The sequence below is a fragment of the Sinohyriopsis cumingii genome, unplaced genomic scaffold, assembly GCF_028554795.1.
Source record: "Sinohyriopsis cumingii isolate HCF-2022 unplaced genomic scaffold, ASM2855479v2 utg000198l, whole genome shotgun sequence".
NCBI lineage: Eukaryota > Metazoa > Mollusca > Bivalvia > Unionida > Unionidae > Sinohyriopsis > Sinohyriopsis cumingii.
The window spans coordinates 3,324,450-3,341,641 of NW_028315875.1; the positions used below are offsets into that span (position 1 = coordinate 3,324,450).

Sequence of the window (17,192 nt, forward strand, 5' to 3'; positions counted from 1 at the left end):
TGGCAAACAGATCCAATTCCGACTAGGAACAGACGCAAGACTCTCGGTGCATCATTTTCTTTCTTTCTTTATAAGTGATTTCTTTTATAATCAAAAACGTCTCAGTCTCGGACAGTTCTTTTTTTTTCTTAGTCTTTCTAGTTCTGGGGATGTGAAGTCCTGGAAGGATATATTCGTCATCTCTTTCTGCCTTGTCCTTGATGTGACGTCAAGGAAGCAGGAATGCCTGACTCGGCACCGTCCAGGGCATTTATATGAGTTTCTCGCCGACCCAAAATCTTGTTACCCGTTTGAAGCAAGACACTTTCGCCTGCTCTCAAGAAAGAGTTTTTGAGGTTTTGTTTGTCGATGATGACATTTTGGAGACATTCTTTGTCGTGAGCAAATGCGGCATCTTTCAAGGCGGGCAATCCTCGTGAAACCACAGGATTTCGAACGGGGGCCACCAAATGAAAGTGTAGCCCCCTTGTATGGGTGGGTTAATCGGCGGATTGTACCTTCTTTACAAGGTGTTCGCTTTATTCGGTTCTCGTTATCTAGGAGATGATCGCCCTCTGTGTTATTGCCCGGACCGAGTAAACTCATTGACAGAATAATAGAGATCTGAGCAGATATATAGAACAGAATGACTCAAGCCCCCGTATATGAAAACAATAATTTAATCAATTACATAAACACTTTCTCCACGAAATAATGCGATCGTTTCATCTTGACTGTCATAGGTCAAATGCCTGCATTTTAAGCGCCATGATCCCTTGTATCAATGTCATACCAGTGTCTTCTCTTTATAAATGGCCAATGTCTCCCTCCCAGTATTCATTTCATTTTCAATCCGACCAGAACGATGGAAGAGCCCACACAGATCGAAATTCTGATCAGAGCTTTGCGAGGTGTCATACGAAAGTTTTCCTCAGATAAGCCGATGGACTACTGCCCCTCCTTTCAAGATAAAAGTCAATATACTTGCTACAGAGTGTCCAGACCGTCAAAAATGCAGAACAGGTATCAGAAGAGACAAAAGTCAAAATACCTGTTATCATTGTCAAGAGAAAGGACGTAGGTCTTCAGAATGCCCTAAGAAAAAACAGGAGCAAGAGGAAGAGATGGGTTCAGAACAGAGAGAAGAAATATTCTCCCCAAAATAAGAACAAACAGAGAGAAAGGTGAAGAAAACGAGACGAAATTGAGGAAGAAGAGGAGGAAAAACCGTTGAAACTGAAGAAATAAAAAAAAACAGAGAGTGATCAAAAAGACAAAGAAGAAGTCTATGAACATTTTACAGTGTTGTGTTGTCAATTGGGTTGTAAAAATTTGTAACAGAATAGACCTACACTAACGCATTCAAACACGTACATCATGAGCAGAAAAGGAAGTTTGAGTTTTAATTGATTGTGGCAAAATGAATCCTATTTCTTTCTGGGAGAGGTGAGTGGCTCTGAAAAGGTCTGTCAGGTTAGATTTTTTAAAAGCGAACTCAGGAACGGGACGTAATCAGCTTTAACGGCCTTAAGCCTTTGCCACGGCCAATGCCTATTTCTGGACTTGCTTCTGTCGATAATTTGGTAGAAATTACTAGAGTTGGTATCTCAGGCCTATTATTTGTGTTGAGCTGTTTGGCTCGGAAAGTTTTTTTTCTCTTGGGTCGTATTAAAGAAGTTTGACACATTTGTTTCAGACTCCTAAACTCTGCCAAATTGTCTAATAGTACCGTCACTGTTTGACTTTCACTGTCCTCCTTCTCTCCTAGACCTTGTTTCTTCTCTGGTGCTTATTCTTCTGGTCGTTTCCTTCTTGTTGCTTCTTCTTCTTCTCGCTGTCACTTTTGAAGGAGAAAAGCTTCTTTTGCTTCTTTCTGACTCTATCAAAATTTCTCCAGTTCTTCTTCTGTCTCTGTTTAAAATCCTCGACGTATGGTAAGGAAGGAGAAGGTGGCGAAGGTACTGGTACCGGAACAAATTCTTGCAAAGAAGAAAGAAAATACACTAAATCCTAATTACAATCAGTCTTTTCTGGAAGTAAGACTGTGTTGACTTTGGTAGCCACTACCATGCCATCGCTTCTCATCTCCACGACTGGTGCACCCCAATTCATCACCTTTTAAGTTTCCGTCAAATTTGAAAATTGTCGCAATGATTCACCGCGCACAGAAGCTAGCGGACCTATATAGGGAATGTCACGTCACAGGAAACTCTCTTCGTATTGGGAGACAGACTCCGCACTGAGACTGAAGTTTGTAACGCGTGCTAGAATTGGTTTAAAAAAACACACACTCAAACCGCTTCGATTCGCTCTTCCACTATAAATAACCTGCTTCATTTCATTCCTTCCACCTGTCCTCGTCACAAGACGTAGATCATCATGGACAATCATCAAGATCACCGATGCAAGCGTTTGGAAAAGAAGGATCTATGTGGAGAGATATGGCTGTATGAAGAGAGTCATCATCAACAGTCCATAAGTTAGAAGAAATTTGAGGAAGAGAAGAAGACCTATGCGTTGCCCTCTATGTTAAAGGAAAGATGTTAACAGAAATACCGAAGGCCCTTTTCAGAGCCACTCCACTTCTCGAAAAGATATTTTTTCTCTTGCCTTAAACGTTTTTATTTGTAGATTTTGTAGTTTAGGTGTGATAGATTGATGTTCATCAATCTACGTATGTATGTTGTATGCATGCGTCAGAGAAATCTAGCTGTTTTGTTGACCTTACTTTTCTTAGCTCAGTCTAGTCATCTTAGACCAGTCGTCTCAGTCAAGGTGTCCACGCGCTCAGAACTACTTCTGGAAATAGAAACCGTTGATCTCTTCTGCTGTGCCTGACGTAGTTCTAAAATCAAACAACAACAACAACAAATACATTACAAAAACATAGTAACTTAATAACAATCCATCTTTGAGAACACATCATACAAAAACATTTCGAGAGAGACATACGATGTCGAACATTTTGGTAATATGCTAGTTTTATCCACACAGCATGGTAAGTTTTATCCTATATGCAGACTTAGCTCAGTACGTTTTCAGGTCAGCGTAATTAATGTAGCTAAAGCTACCTAACTAGTTTTATATACTTCGTGTGAAACAAATTATATACTGTTAGCTACATTTACTGACGCTGACCTGAAAATTATAGAAAGGATAAAATTCTCAATGCTATGTGAAATGAACTATGACAGAAAACACTGATCCATGCACATAGGCTATAGACCTACACACTTCATAGCCTCCCAACTCTCTTAACAACTACAGAAAACTTAGTAACAGCCAGAAATGTGTTATGGCAAACATGCTTTATTCTAATTTTACTAGGCATCTCCACTGTGCCCCAGTTGAATAAAAAATATAGCTACAATGTTTAATGACAAATGATGCACTTACCAGCCAGAAGGAATCATGTATCGATCAACACATTACTCCATAAGCAAATTTCATTGTAGCACTTGCCATATTTCCAAGACATAAAAATAAATTTTCAAAGAATCCGTGAACTTGAAAGTTTAGCACATGGTTATCCGCTAGGGTCGGTATTTGGAGGATGTTTTATACACGAGAGGATTGTTACAATCAATATTAAGGGCTATACGAGTATGCCTCAAACAATTTCACCTCCTCCAAAGAAAAGGAAAGCTATATACGATAATGATCACTAATTACATATGAATAAACTAATGTAACATGTTACTCTTCGTTACAGCTTGTACTAAGTATAACTACAGTAGAGGTGAGTACCCAGTATCTTTCATTATTTACAATATAACTTTATAAAATTGGAACTGATGAAAATGAAACAGTTTCTTGTAATATTAATTATTTATTGTCAATTTCATATAAAATCCATATATTAAATGTGATAATACCTCATTACTATGCGACGTTATATGTTATTTTTCTTTGAACACGCGGATAAACTTTATTTCGGATGCAACGGTCACACAATAGCACTCATTAACATATTTGTATTAATGAGCCGCATGTAAATATTTATACGTGAACTATATTACTCTAGTGAAGAGTTCTTTTTACTTTAAAGGAAAATATTGGGCTAGAAAAAAAATCTACGTTGGGGTTTGGACCGAAACAAGGAAATCCAAGTCGCGGAGTTACATTATATGTCTCCAAACTCGGCAAGCCTTGTGGGGAGACAAATAATGCAACCCTTTCACTGGGATTTCCTTGTCTCAGTCCAAACCCCAACATAGATTCTATATGTCCAGCCAGTCCCGTCGCGCAAAGCGTTCTATGTTTCTTTCCCTGCTGTTTCGTTCAATTGAGGTCAGCCCCTTACAGCAATGTTACAAATGTCCATCACTATGACGTCACCTCACTTTTTCCATTCATATCATCCCTATACAATAACCCCACTTTTCCTTATCGCTATACAGTCCCAATATTCCCCCTGTTCAATTCCCCATGTCGCTAAACGTTCCCAGGGTGATCTGAAAAGTCTTGTCGTTAAACGTTCTCAAGGGGAGGGTCTGTAATGTAGATTTCCTTTGTCGCTAACTATCCCCATACATTACTAATGGTTTAGTTTTAAGATATTCATACAAATGACACTGAACGTAATGTACTAATCATTCTGACCACGGTAATTATAGGTTACTGCATTTGTATGGAAAAATATGAACGAGTTTTTTTCGGATGTAAATAGGAGTGCAATATATTCATCCGACAAAACGAGTTCATATTTTCCCATACAAATGCAGTAACCTTTTATTATATGCTCATTGTTTTATTCTACCCAATGCTAAATTATATTAACAAAATAAACAACAAGAAACAAAATAACTGCATGTATGTCGTATTCCAAACTAAATACATAAGCGCAGATTCATCATTATACAAGAACAACATTATTACTGCGCACATAACTCCGCCCAGATAAATTTGAACTTAGTCGCTTGCTCGACATAAATTTCGAAAGAAAATGGCGCGTCTAGTTAAAATTGAAATTTGGAGTCATATTGTGAATGAATGCGCATTGCAACAACTTTTCTATTTGGTCTGGAATGAATAGATTTTGGTATTTTTTTTTTCGATTCTACGAAATTTCGTGATTATGGACTGGATTTATATGTGACAATTCCACGTGAAATACATCGGATTGAAGAAGCGAGGGAGAAGCGGGTTGACATCTGCAAATGTGTTTCTATTTCTGTTATTGAATGTTTGAAATCATAATGTGGGAAAAAATGAAGTCTTTCAATTGCAATTATCAAAAAGACGCTATGGAATTTAATGCTTATTTCATTCTGAGTGCAGTAAGGAGGATGTAATTGCACTTATATTCGAAATTACAGTACAATTACCAGATGTGTAATCAAGATTGAGAACCTATGTCATGGCTAATGTAGTTCGGATATGCAGAACTAAGAAAGCACATTTTGAGGAAATTCAGGATGTAAAACTTTAAGTATATTTTTTGACATTCTTATCACCAGCTAAAGAAGATAGTTTATGTCTTGAGACTTCTATGTTATTTGTAAGGACCCTTTCTTGCGTCTATTGTATAGCTAGCCTAAATCCGAAACACTGTATCAGAAAGTTAACGCGGAATGTGCCAAAGCAACTGGTATGCGGCAGTGCACGAAACGTCCGCTTTACTTCATTCAGAAACAAATTTAAACAACCACAACGTAAAACTCCTGCTACGCGAGTGTACATCATTTGTTTACAAATCAAAAGTGCTGGCGTTTACGTCCATTGTTTGTTTACAATAGAAAGTAGTTCCTTTATGCACGTGCATGCAAAATGAAAGTGTGCAATATCGTAAAATACTGAACGATTCTGACAATGTAAAGTTAACGTAGAAAAAAAAATTAGCATATAATAATACAAAATATTACTTTTTAGAAAAAAAAACTGAAAAAGAGGAATTTTTTATTTTGTATTTCCGTGAATATTTTGAGCATTAAGCTTCTGCACAGGATCAACTCCGCCTCCCCCCAAAAAAAGAGTTAGTCTAGAATCATGTAAGTAGCAGGAAATTTGTATGCTAGAAAAATCATATTTTTTGTCTTTTAAAATTCCTTGTTAGGATACTAGAACATTAAAAATCATACTTAAACACCAGACTACTCGCTTGTCTGTACAAGTCTATCAAAAATAACATTTCAAATTATTAGACCAGTCTGAGTTAGTAAATAATTAGCGAAGACCTATTTGAAATGTTCTACTCAAACATCATCTACCAAAGATAGGTTGTAATACATTGAAATGTTGTTAGAGAGGTGATAAAAATATTTAATGACTTTAATATTAAACATTAACGTTGGTATCAAGATGTATTTATATTTGTTTACCATTTAGGATGTGTGGTCAAAGCTGTTTGTGTTACAAAATTACATACAAAAGATTGAAAATGTTTGATTTCTTGACTTGAAACACAAAAGCATATACTATAAAGATTAAGTAACGATGCTAATTTACAGATTGACTTTAGCGATGATAGCATTAAGACAAGCAGTGTCAGTCACGATAGTAAGAGGGAGCAGGATGAACAAGGAATAAATGATGCATTTGTAAATAAACAGATATTCTTTCGCTTAAATTTGTATTACACCTTTAAGAGCTCGTAAGGTTTCGAGGTCAGAAACAACATCGATCTAAAAGAAAACAATAACTGGAAACTGTGTTATCTTCAAACATAGGAATGACAACGAAATCATTCCCACGTTTGAAAGGTTTGAAGAAAATTTTGAATTTGCTCATAAAAGAAGGTAACCTTTGTACAACCATATAAAACCTAAAGATAATGTATCGAAAATTGTATAATATCTGGATGCTTTATACCGCCTGGATTTACCGTAACAGAATAATGTTCAAAACTTGTATCTACTAATTAAACGTAACAAAAAGAAAATAAAACATGCTGAATAAAAGCTTGAGTAATTGAACAGTTACTTCCAAAATACACAAGCAATGGAGAACTTGTTAACCACAAAAGATGTCTATGTACGCTTCATGACTAACAGCATGCAGACATTGTTAACATGAAAACTACCAAAATGACAACAATGAATAGAACTTCATTCTGACAACGGGAGATGTCCTTTGAAAATACGCTTGATCTAAAATGTGAGAAACCGTACGAGATTCAAAACCTGGAAGGATGAAGAAAAAAGTTTTAACACAGAGAAAATATTTCCTAGAAATAAAAAAATGAACACCATCTTATTCAGCGAAAAATATTTCTAATGGAAAGGTTCAATAGAGTATTAAGGTCCATAATGTGGAATTATTTAACTCAAAATGAAAATGGGTTGAGGCTTACCAAATTTAAACGTCTCTAGAAATGTATTCAAAAAATGTTTAGTAATCATGCCTACTACCACATCAACTACAAATCATTCATCGACCATTTTACACAACTTTTTTTAACATGTGACATTGTCTGTTAGACATTGTCAGTTGATATTGTACGAGTGTTAACACAAGATGGAGGAAGTTAAATCCAGTACAGCTTGCACACGGTTTTCTTCTGGTGAGAAATGAAACGTAACTATAAAAATCGCTCAAATCAATATTTGAGATAAAACTATTTGGTATAGTGTTATAAATGTATCAGGAGAAAAAATGAGAGAGAAAATGGAAAAAACGAGGCACAAAATACCAAAGATGTACAGATTGCTTAAACTCAAAGTAAATAAAAAACAAAATTACAACCGACGAAATGAACATATCAGCATGAGAAATCAACAAAGAGTTAATGTGAACGTGGAAGAGCTCGTGAAAACCAAATTTCGCAATAATGTGTTAAACCTAAATAATTAATGTCATATTCAAAAAACCATAAGCAAGTATAGCACGCTACCCAAGTCTAGTGAAACAATGAAATACAATAAATTAGTTAGCTCACTTTAAGTACGTTAACATAGCAAAAGAATTTAGAAAAATAAAAATGTGCTACACTGAAAGTTACTTTGTCACATGCAAGCTAATGAGTATTTTCGATACCTACATATTAGAAGTTGACAACTATGGCTCTAATAAAAAAATGCTGAGCACAAAGAGATCCGAGAGTTTTGCAGCATCAGATAAACAGGGCAGTATAGATGGCAATACATTGCTGTGCGATTACCCATTGGCATTCTATTTCTGATTTCAGAACGTCCAGAGCATTTGCATAATAACCTAATTATATTTTCCCTGTATAGCAATGTTCGAAATTAACGCTAATGCCATATCCAGCGGATAGTGATTATGCCCGCGGATCAGTAAAATCCAGCACTAATTCGTTATGCCGATGAAAATTAACCGCCGATCACCTATCACAACTAATGAAATGGTATTGAGTCGAAATATCCCTTAATGGTTATTCGGTCTATGTGTTGTGCTAGCTAAGTACCTACCAAAGTCTTGTAATTGACAAGGTGGAATAAAAGCTCAACTGGACAGGTTTTAAAACACTCATCTAGTCACCGAGTTAATTAGTGTGTTAAATGTCAAAACAATATTTCGCGTTGGTGGAACTAGCCAGGCCAACAGCCTGCAATAAACGATACCTTTACTGATGAGAACAAAATGAATAGGTGTGTGTGTGTGATTTGGATTTTTAACGTAGATTTAACCATTTTTCAGCCATATCGCTAAGATGTCTGTAGTGTGACAGTTTATAGTGATGTCTAGCACTCGGGCATCATGCCGCAGACATGTAACATGATGTCCCACCCAGTCACATTATCCTGACACCAGACCGACCAGTCCTAATACTAACCTCTTAATGCTGAGCGCCAAGCTAGGCAGCTGTAAGTCCTATTTTTGTAAGTCTTTGGTTTGCCTCGGCCGGGGATCGAACCCACGACCTCCCGCATCCGAGGCGGACGCTCTAACCACTAGGCCACCGGAGAGGTCAAAATGTATAGGCTTTCAGGCTATGAATGACCATCTTGAAAAGGTCACGTTTAATAACAGTTAATAGATTGTCTGGTAACAAATATAAACATGTGGAATCATGTTCAAGGTTAGCAGCGCCAACTGATGACGACAAACGAGGGCAGGGCGCGATTGCAAACATAAACAAGAGATAAGACAAAGAAAGTACCAAAACTGGGGTGCAAATGAATTAAAATGGCAACCCAGGAAAGGAGGTGATGTTGTGAACTTCTGCACCGAGTATTCATTGAAATACGAAAGTGCAATGAGTACTACATTAGTTGGCGGGCATAACAACTTTGACAAATCGTCCAAGTATCACACAATGCAAACGCCCTACACATAATGGCAGAGGATGTGTGGAATGAAAACAGAAAGCTGGTTCCTAAGAAGAAGAGCAAATTGTGGCATCTTTTCACAAGACTGTCTTGAAGAAACCTGAGCATGAACTTCAACTTTTCGTTAGTCTTGTTGGCGAAATACTTCTTGTTGCTTTGAGTTGATGCTAAATAATATATGTTTGGCTATAAACTGAACCTGTTTCTGTTTCGTTTTAGCGAGATCAGTAAAACTCGGGCACGACCAGTAAATGATTTATTTTGCTGATCCTGCAAGTTAGTGAACAAATAGAAATACGATTTGAGTCCTGGTAAAGTGATAAATAACCCTTTCCACTGCCATGGAGTTTTCTATGTTAATCGTGCATTATGATGTCAGCTTCTCGTACATATTCATCAAACAGCTCGTTTTTGTTTCTATTCTCTGTCTAATTTTGGGGTACTTTATTTGTTGCCTTTGTACAAATATTCATTCCAGACGATATATTGTTACCTCTACTCTTCAGATGGATACATCACTTTGTGATGTTTTACCCCAACCCCTTGTATTATACATGTATTTATAAGTCTGTAAGTGGAGCCAGGTAAGCTTTGTTTTTCCAAGTACCTAAGTTGGCTAATCCTCTTACGTAACCCAGTCTTTGTTTGAGCTCTTGAGTGGAAATCTGGCGGGAATCTTTGTACATGGGAACACGTGACGTAGACAACTTCAAAGAGCCGGAAGCCGACAATGGTAGGCTGGACAGTACATGGGGACACACAGACTGACATTTTTATGATTGACAGTTCGATCAAATGACCAGAGTCCGTCGCCATCCAATCGGGATGCATTGTAGGTGGGACTTGATTCGAGAAACTGGCATAAGACTTGTACAAGCCTGAAATTCGTCAGTTGGTGTTTAAGAGTCGCAGTGACACACACTCCGTTAGCCATTCGTAAAAATTGGCGGAATTTAGGAAATTCATGAAATAGCTTCGATCAGGTAAGTTTGATGTTACGTTGATTCTGCTTGATACGACTGCTGTTAATTGAAGAGAATTTGTCGTATGTATACATTTTACTTGTATTGAAGTATGAATAGTTAATTATGACCTTAATATTTTGCATTTTTTTCATGACTTTAGCTAGTACCTTTGTTTACGATTGATTACGATGTTGATTCGTTGCATCATTATTCATAATGTTACTATGTACACCTTATTTGTGAGGCGAAAATGTTCTCTTCTTTCGCTAGTAATATGTGTGCATATTATTTCGTGGATTATTACGTTTACGCCCTTTTGAAAGGACGATTTGTATTTGTGAAGAATTGTATTGCTCGCTAGCCGCTATAAGAATTAATATTGTAATTCTTTGCGTAGTTATATTTTGGTAGACAAGAAATTTGTTTACGTAATGATAGATTTTGCCATTGAGTAACGGATTGCCGTTTATCACCATTTGAATGTGAATATTGTGGATTTGGTACGCTTGTGTAGGAAATATATATAAATATATAGATAGTCATATTACTAATCGTAGTAATATTTTAGTACAATCATATTTGAAATATTTTGTATGTATATACTGATAGGGCTCAGTATGTAGATATTTGAATCCTTTGTGTGATTGTGTTATGGCGCCATTTTTGTAAGCGGCGGAAGTGTATGGGAATTTCGATGTGTGCGCATGCGCGACCCAAATGTCCCGCCTTAAACTGATGGTTCAGTTCAGTGACGTAGTGTGAGGGAAGATTTTTATAACCCTATGCTAATGCATTATACCTTTCAACAGGAAGCTTTCGGGGGACGAAAGAATTTCAGAGAATTTCGGGGGACGAGAGAAGTTCAGAGAATTTCGGGTGACGGTGAGAGATACCGAGTGAATTTCGGGTGACCTCAAGGGATACCGTCAAGGGTTCCGGATACTAGAAGGGGAACCGGAAGTCAAGATAACGGCAAGGAACAAGGATTATAGAAGAGGAAGCGGAAGTGGAGATCACGAAAGGAGAGAAAGACAAGGGAACGAAGAGATTTAGATGACTAGCACTCAAGAAGGGAAAAATCTCCTCACACTGTGAACTCAGATGATGATCAAAGGGATCATTGGGTGAAAGAGAGACATTGATTACTTTAAATTCTTTTAAATTTCATTTATTAAATTGTTATTGTTTAAATTTCATCTTTGTATTTCTTTTAATTTAACTGTCGGCATTGCTGACTGGGGGCTCGTAGCCATAAATATATTTAGTCAATAAATAATAGTGTCCAGAATTAACCTTCTGAATAAGGACCAGGGGAACTTCTCATAATTCGTTAAAGTCTATAAGAAGAACCCCACCCCTAAACAACCACTACACCCCCACACACTTTATCGCCCTCTTCCATGTAGCTTATTGTGACTTTTTATTTTCTTTCTCATCTTTCCACAAAATCTCTGTTTGACCTGTATTCGCTGGTTTTCGTGTCTCTAATGTTTGAAAAATGAAAATATTTTCTCTGTTGTTTGGAATAAAACATCAAAATGATAAACATGGCAGGGCATGACTAATATGTGAATTTTCTTTTCTTAATGATACCTTCAGGCTTTGTCATGTTTAGCCACATTAGGAACAAATCATTTAATGACTCCTTCAGTAGTTTTAATGTCTTGTCTGATTTAACTTTTTGCCTTAATGCTTTTAGAATCATGCCCCTTGCTTTGGTCATACCATTTGATTTTATTGTTGTGGCATCTTTAAAAATGCTATTGGTTATACGGCTGTCTGTTTTGATCTCTCCGTTTTCGTCGTGTTATTTACATTCTATTCCTTATCTTTCCTCGAACTCTTTGCGGTATTCTCGATGATCATCTCTCCAGTTTCTCTCGCAAACCGGCTAACTTGGATTCCAAAGTTAAGAAATTTATGTAGTCACTGGATTCCAAAGTTAAGAAAATTAGGCAGCCCTGGATTCCAAAGTTAAGAAAATCAGGTAGCCATTGGATTCCAAAGTTAAGCGTTACATCCATTTTTATCGGTGTTTATCAGATCTCCGTTATGCCGGTGATCTTGATTTTGTTTACTCAGATGTTGGGGGGGGGGGGTATACCGTCGTTGCTGTATACGTAGTATGGCACAGTCTAGTGCACGTTAGTGTTACCTTTCAGTTTATTGCGATGCCAGACTGAGATTGTGAAAAACTTGAGCGTGTGATATAGAGAGGTAAAAGCTTTCCTTTTTGAACTAAATATAGCTTAGTAGTCTTGACACCTCAAAATGAGGCTGGACGCCAAAACAACCGACCATGCTAGCTGGAACTTAATTCTTAAATTTGTGTTAGATAATAATGGGAACTAATCACATTCATATTCAACTGCATAACATTCGTGTAAACGGCGAATTTAAAGATCCGCGTGTATCTGTTTGAACATTTTGCAAACTTAGGAACCAATGGATTCCGCATTAAGCATGCGATGATAGACTTCTCTTCAAAAGGTACAACGATGACACAGATAGTCGAAAACGACCGAATGCAAACCGAAGACTTCAAGCCAGTTCTGTCGTAAACCTCAGGACTCCCTTGAAGCATTACTCCAATTCTACCCATACTGATCGCCTAACCCCAAATCTCTCGTCCTCTAATATTCATTGACAATTTTGTTCCGCTTACTTTCGAACGGTTGACTTCTGATTACGGCATATTTTTGAGTAAAAAAAATCTGTAGACGATTGGGAAAATGAATTCTTTGTATCTAAATATAATTATATCATGCGAGATTGTGAAAGAATTTTTTTAATCCATACTCCTCATTGTAGTATCAATAGAGAGCACGAGAGAAATAATTATATATATATATATATATATATATATATATATATATATATATATATATATATATATGTATGTATGTATGTATGTATGTATGTATGTATGTATGTATGTATGTATATATATATATATATATATATATATATATATATATATATATATATATATATATATATATATATATATATATATGTATGTATGTATGTATATGTATATATATATATATATATATATATATATATATATATATATATATATATATATATATATATATATATATATATGTATGTATGTATATGTATATATATATATATATATATATATATATATATATATATATATATATATATGTGATGCAGCAACAAAAAAAAAATTATATCGTGTAAGTGATACAACGAATAAAATAAATCATATTTCATTGCATGTACAGGTTACAGCGAAGAAAAGAAATCGTATTTCATTGAATTTAAAGGAACAAACTTATTTTGACAATTATGTAACATTTCCATCAATAAAATTTAATGGCTCACAATTTTTGTAGATGTTTGTGGCAAGACATTTTGTCGTTGTCAGCGTGACACGTAACCAATAATTTTGACGTATGGGTTAGGTCCGCACTAAATTGTAGAATGCGACAAATGGGATATGTTCTGTTTGGGAGGCACGATTGGATTTTAATAAGAACCCGTTAGGATAACAGTCTTACAGAGATGTTAAAGTAAGATAATGTAGATGAAACGATGAGAAAGCGGCAATCCAGAGAAAACTAGGGCCATTTGAAATAGGTTTCATAAAATGATATTTTCCAGAATATGTTATTAATTAAGGCGGACTAAATACAAGAATTCTGATGTCGGTGGGAGTATTAAAATGTTGGCGCTTCGAGATAATCAATCCTGATTGGCGAAGCTAAACGATCGGAGAGGGGGGATTTCCAAGAAAAATTTCAATGTTTTAAGTAATTTTCCATGCAAACTTCCGTCAGTCAAATTTTTTCTGTGGAAGTGGAAGCTGGTTCCGAGATCAGTAAAAAGTACTTTTCTCATTAAAATTGTCCATGGGACGAACATGTTGAAAATTAAGAACGAGAGATTCGGTTTCAAAGAAAAAGAAGTGAGTTTAGGAAAACGCAAGGACAAATAGTTCCATACCTGTGCTACACAGTGGGAAAGAGTGCAAACTGCGAACATGTTCCGGCTGATGGCCCGCAAAAGTTTGAGAGAGAGAGAGAGAGAGAGAGAGAGAGAGAGAGAGAGAGAGAGAGAGAGAGTGAGAGAGAGAGAGAGAGAGAAAGAGAGAGAGAGAAGGAAAAGGAATACGGCAATGCTGACATGTCACTCGCAGTAATTTAGAAAGGAGCCAAAGCAATCATAAAATTAAAGAGATAAATTGCATAACAACTCTAGCATTAACATATTTCCATGAAATTTAATAAACGATACATAATACGGATCCTTGTCATATCAAACACATCTGCATAAAACAAAGGATCAAAAATAGAAGATTACGTGGAAAATTAAAATTGTGTACCTTAATGCTGTTCTCTTTCACAAACTGTGTGTCCTAGCACTAAAACCTGTCTTTTCTTACAAGACAGTCATCCGGTCCCCTTTTCTGGTTTAGCTTGGAAAGCACTATTCTTTTTAGGCTTCCTCGGAGCCACTCTTCATCTCTGAGAAAATGTAAGACTAAAGAATTTCGACCCAGGTCGTCACTTTAAATTCAAATTACTTCTAAAATGTACGCCTTAATTTACTCTTGCCAATCGTAAGCAGCGGTTCCTAAATTATCCCAAGATAATCATTTATTTCGTCAGATTTAGACAGCTTAGAATTTCTGGACTACTGTGCATCTCAATATCCCTTTGAAAATGATAATTTGACATGGGTTCCTGTCAAGCAGTTATGGTTGGTAGCTCAAATGTTTGCTTTCCCAGGACAGCGTTGCAATGCCCTGGTCAAATCTCACTGAGTCATACATACTAGCCTTTCACGTTTTAACACTGAAACGGGAGAGAAAAGAAGAAAGATCGAAGTGACCTTTTAAAAAGACTTATCTAGCTTAAATGTGATAAAATTTTAATGCTCAATGCATTCAACTTTAAGGTTCAATACAATTAAAAATTCGACACTTCACAAATACATATAGGTCTTACGTACAGAGTAATACATACCGGTCATGAGTATAGAGTAATGCACATAGGTCTTGAGTACACAGTAATACATATAGTTCTTGAGCACAGAATAACACATAGTTCTTGAGTACAGAATAATACATACAGACCTTGAGTAGAAAATAAAAATTATAGGTCCTTAATTCAGAGTAAAATATATAGGACCTGAGTACAGAGTATAACATATTGGCCATGAGCACAGAGTAATACATATGTCTTAAGTACAGAGTAATACATACAGATTTTGCGGACATAGTAATACATAAAGTTCTTGAGTACAAAATAGTACATACATATCTTAAGTACATAGTAAAACATAGGTCATGAGTACAGAGTAAAACCTATAGGACCTGAGTACAGAGCAATACATACAGGTCTTGAGAACAAAATGGTGCATATAGGTCTTTAGTACAGAATAATAAATCTTCAATATAATATGTTTACTTGTCTCTTTGTACATAGGACTTTTAAATCACATGTCTGTAACCCTGTCCTCAGTAAAACCTTGGATTGTTTACTCAGAGTGTATTATTTATGTTACTTAACGTATGTATGTTAACAAGATACTATCTAGCGAAAACATCCTGGAACCGTTTTTGCTGAAAAACATAGGCAGCAATAAAAGAAAACCCATGTATGTTGCATAATGACTTTAGATATGACTCTATTATTTTATATATTATATATACGATGATGGAACTTTTACTGAGTAGTGACGGTATATTCAGTGCCAATTCAGGATGTTAGAGTTTCACACACTTCTGAAACAACACTGACCGGTCATTTGTCAGTCGGCGCACTTTTTGTGACCTCAGAAGCATACGCAGCCATGAAACTTATATATACCGAGTCAACCCTCAGATTAGTCCTACAATGGAAGACAAAGCACATGTTAATTTTGTTTTAGTGCTATGTCTTACTACCGAAATAACGGGCTTGTATAGCGTGTTCCGTGGTCGGTTGACATCGGGACGAGCAGTCAAAATTTCAGGAATATATCACACACTTGGCAGCCCATATCAACACTATTCCACAAATTGTTATGTAAGTAATATACTTACTGTGCTGTTTTTATCCCGGTGAAATCAAAATTTGACTCCAGCAAATGGACGCATTTTCATGATCCGCTGACATGCATTTGAATTTGTTGAAATGCGATGGTAGTCGAGGTAGATTCGCATGATATATTTTTATTCGTTTCGTCAAAGAATAATATTTCAACGTAAACCGATTTCGGCAATCCCGGCTTTCATCGCTTTCCAGCAAACTGAAATGTAGGCCAAGGAAACTTGGAAACAGGTCCATTTCATTTGTGAGAATTTGAATTTTTTTAGAGAAAAGACATCAGAGTAAGTAAAGTCTGACTAAAACATTATGACTTTACTTTGTAGAAAAGTGTCGTTATTTTAGTTGTCAGTTGTTTGAAGCATTCCTGAATATTTGACTTTCGTTGTACTATTAGTCGAAACAAAAGCACGCTACACAGCGCTGTTAGTTAGTCAGTAAGACCCTGACGTCCAAAGCATAAATATCAGCGTCTAGGTCTTACATGTAGGTCTAACCCTCAGATATGAAAAAACCCATATCTTTGATTGATTACCAACGTCATTTCAGATGAAGCAAGTCTGAAACCCGTCATTTATTTAACTTTAGTTCACTCCTTTGAGAACTGGATAAAAAGCCCAATGAGAACATGATAAAAAAGAAATAATGGTCTGTTTACCAAACCAAATATATGAATATGGACGACATTCTTTACTATACGTTTTAGGAATCGGGGTACTATAATTCAAGGCACATAGTAAACCTTTTGAAACACCATCGTTTCACACACACAATAAATCAATAACTTAAATTTTATAAATAATTATGACCACATATAATTCTCAGTATAGACTCCTCCTTGCATCAATCATCTCCGTTGAGAAAACTCTATGAAGAGCGGAATGTTTTGGGATCAACATGTTTTTGAAACGCTTTCAATTCCGCACCGAAAGAAATGGGTCCTAATTTTAGTACCG

The 17,192-nt window shown here is 36.1% G+C and overlaps 1 long non-coding RNA gene across 1 annotated transcript in view; it reads right to left on the reverse strand.

The window, feature by feature from the left end:
• The window catches only part of LOC149774589 (uncharacterized), a 37,449-nt gene extending 21,055 nt beyond the window's left edge, over positions 1-16,394 (reverse strand). Inside the window, exons 1-2 of the long non-coding RNA XR_016416783.1 lie at positions 16,233-16,394; positions 14,529-15,000 (exon numbers count right to left, since the gene is read on the reverse strand). This is a non-coding gene — a long non-coding RNA (uncharacterized LOC149774589). The remainder of the gene's footprint in view (positions 1-14,528; positions 15,001-16,232) is intronic.
• Between the last annotated feature and the right edge of the window lie 798 nt (positions 16,395-17,192).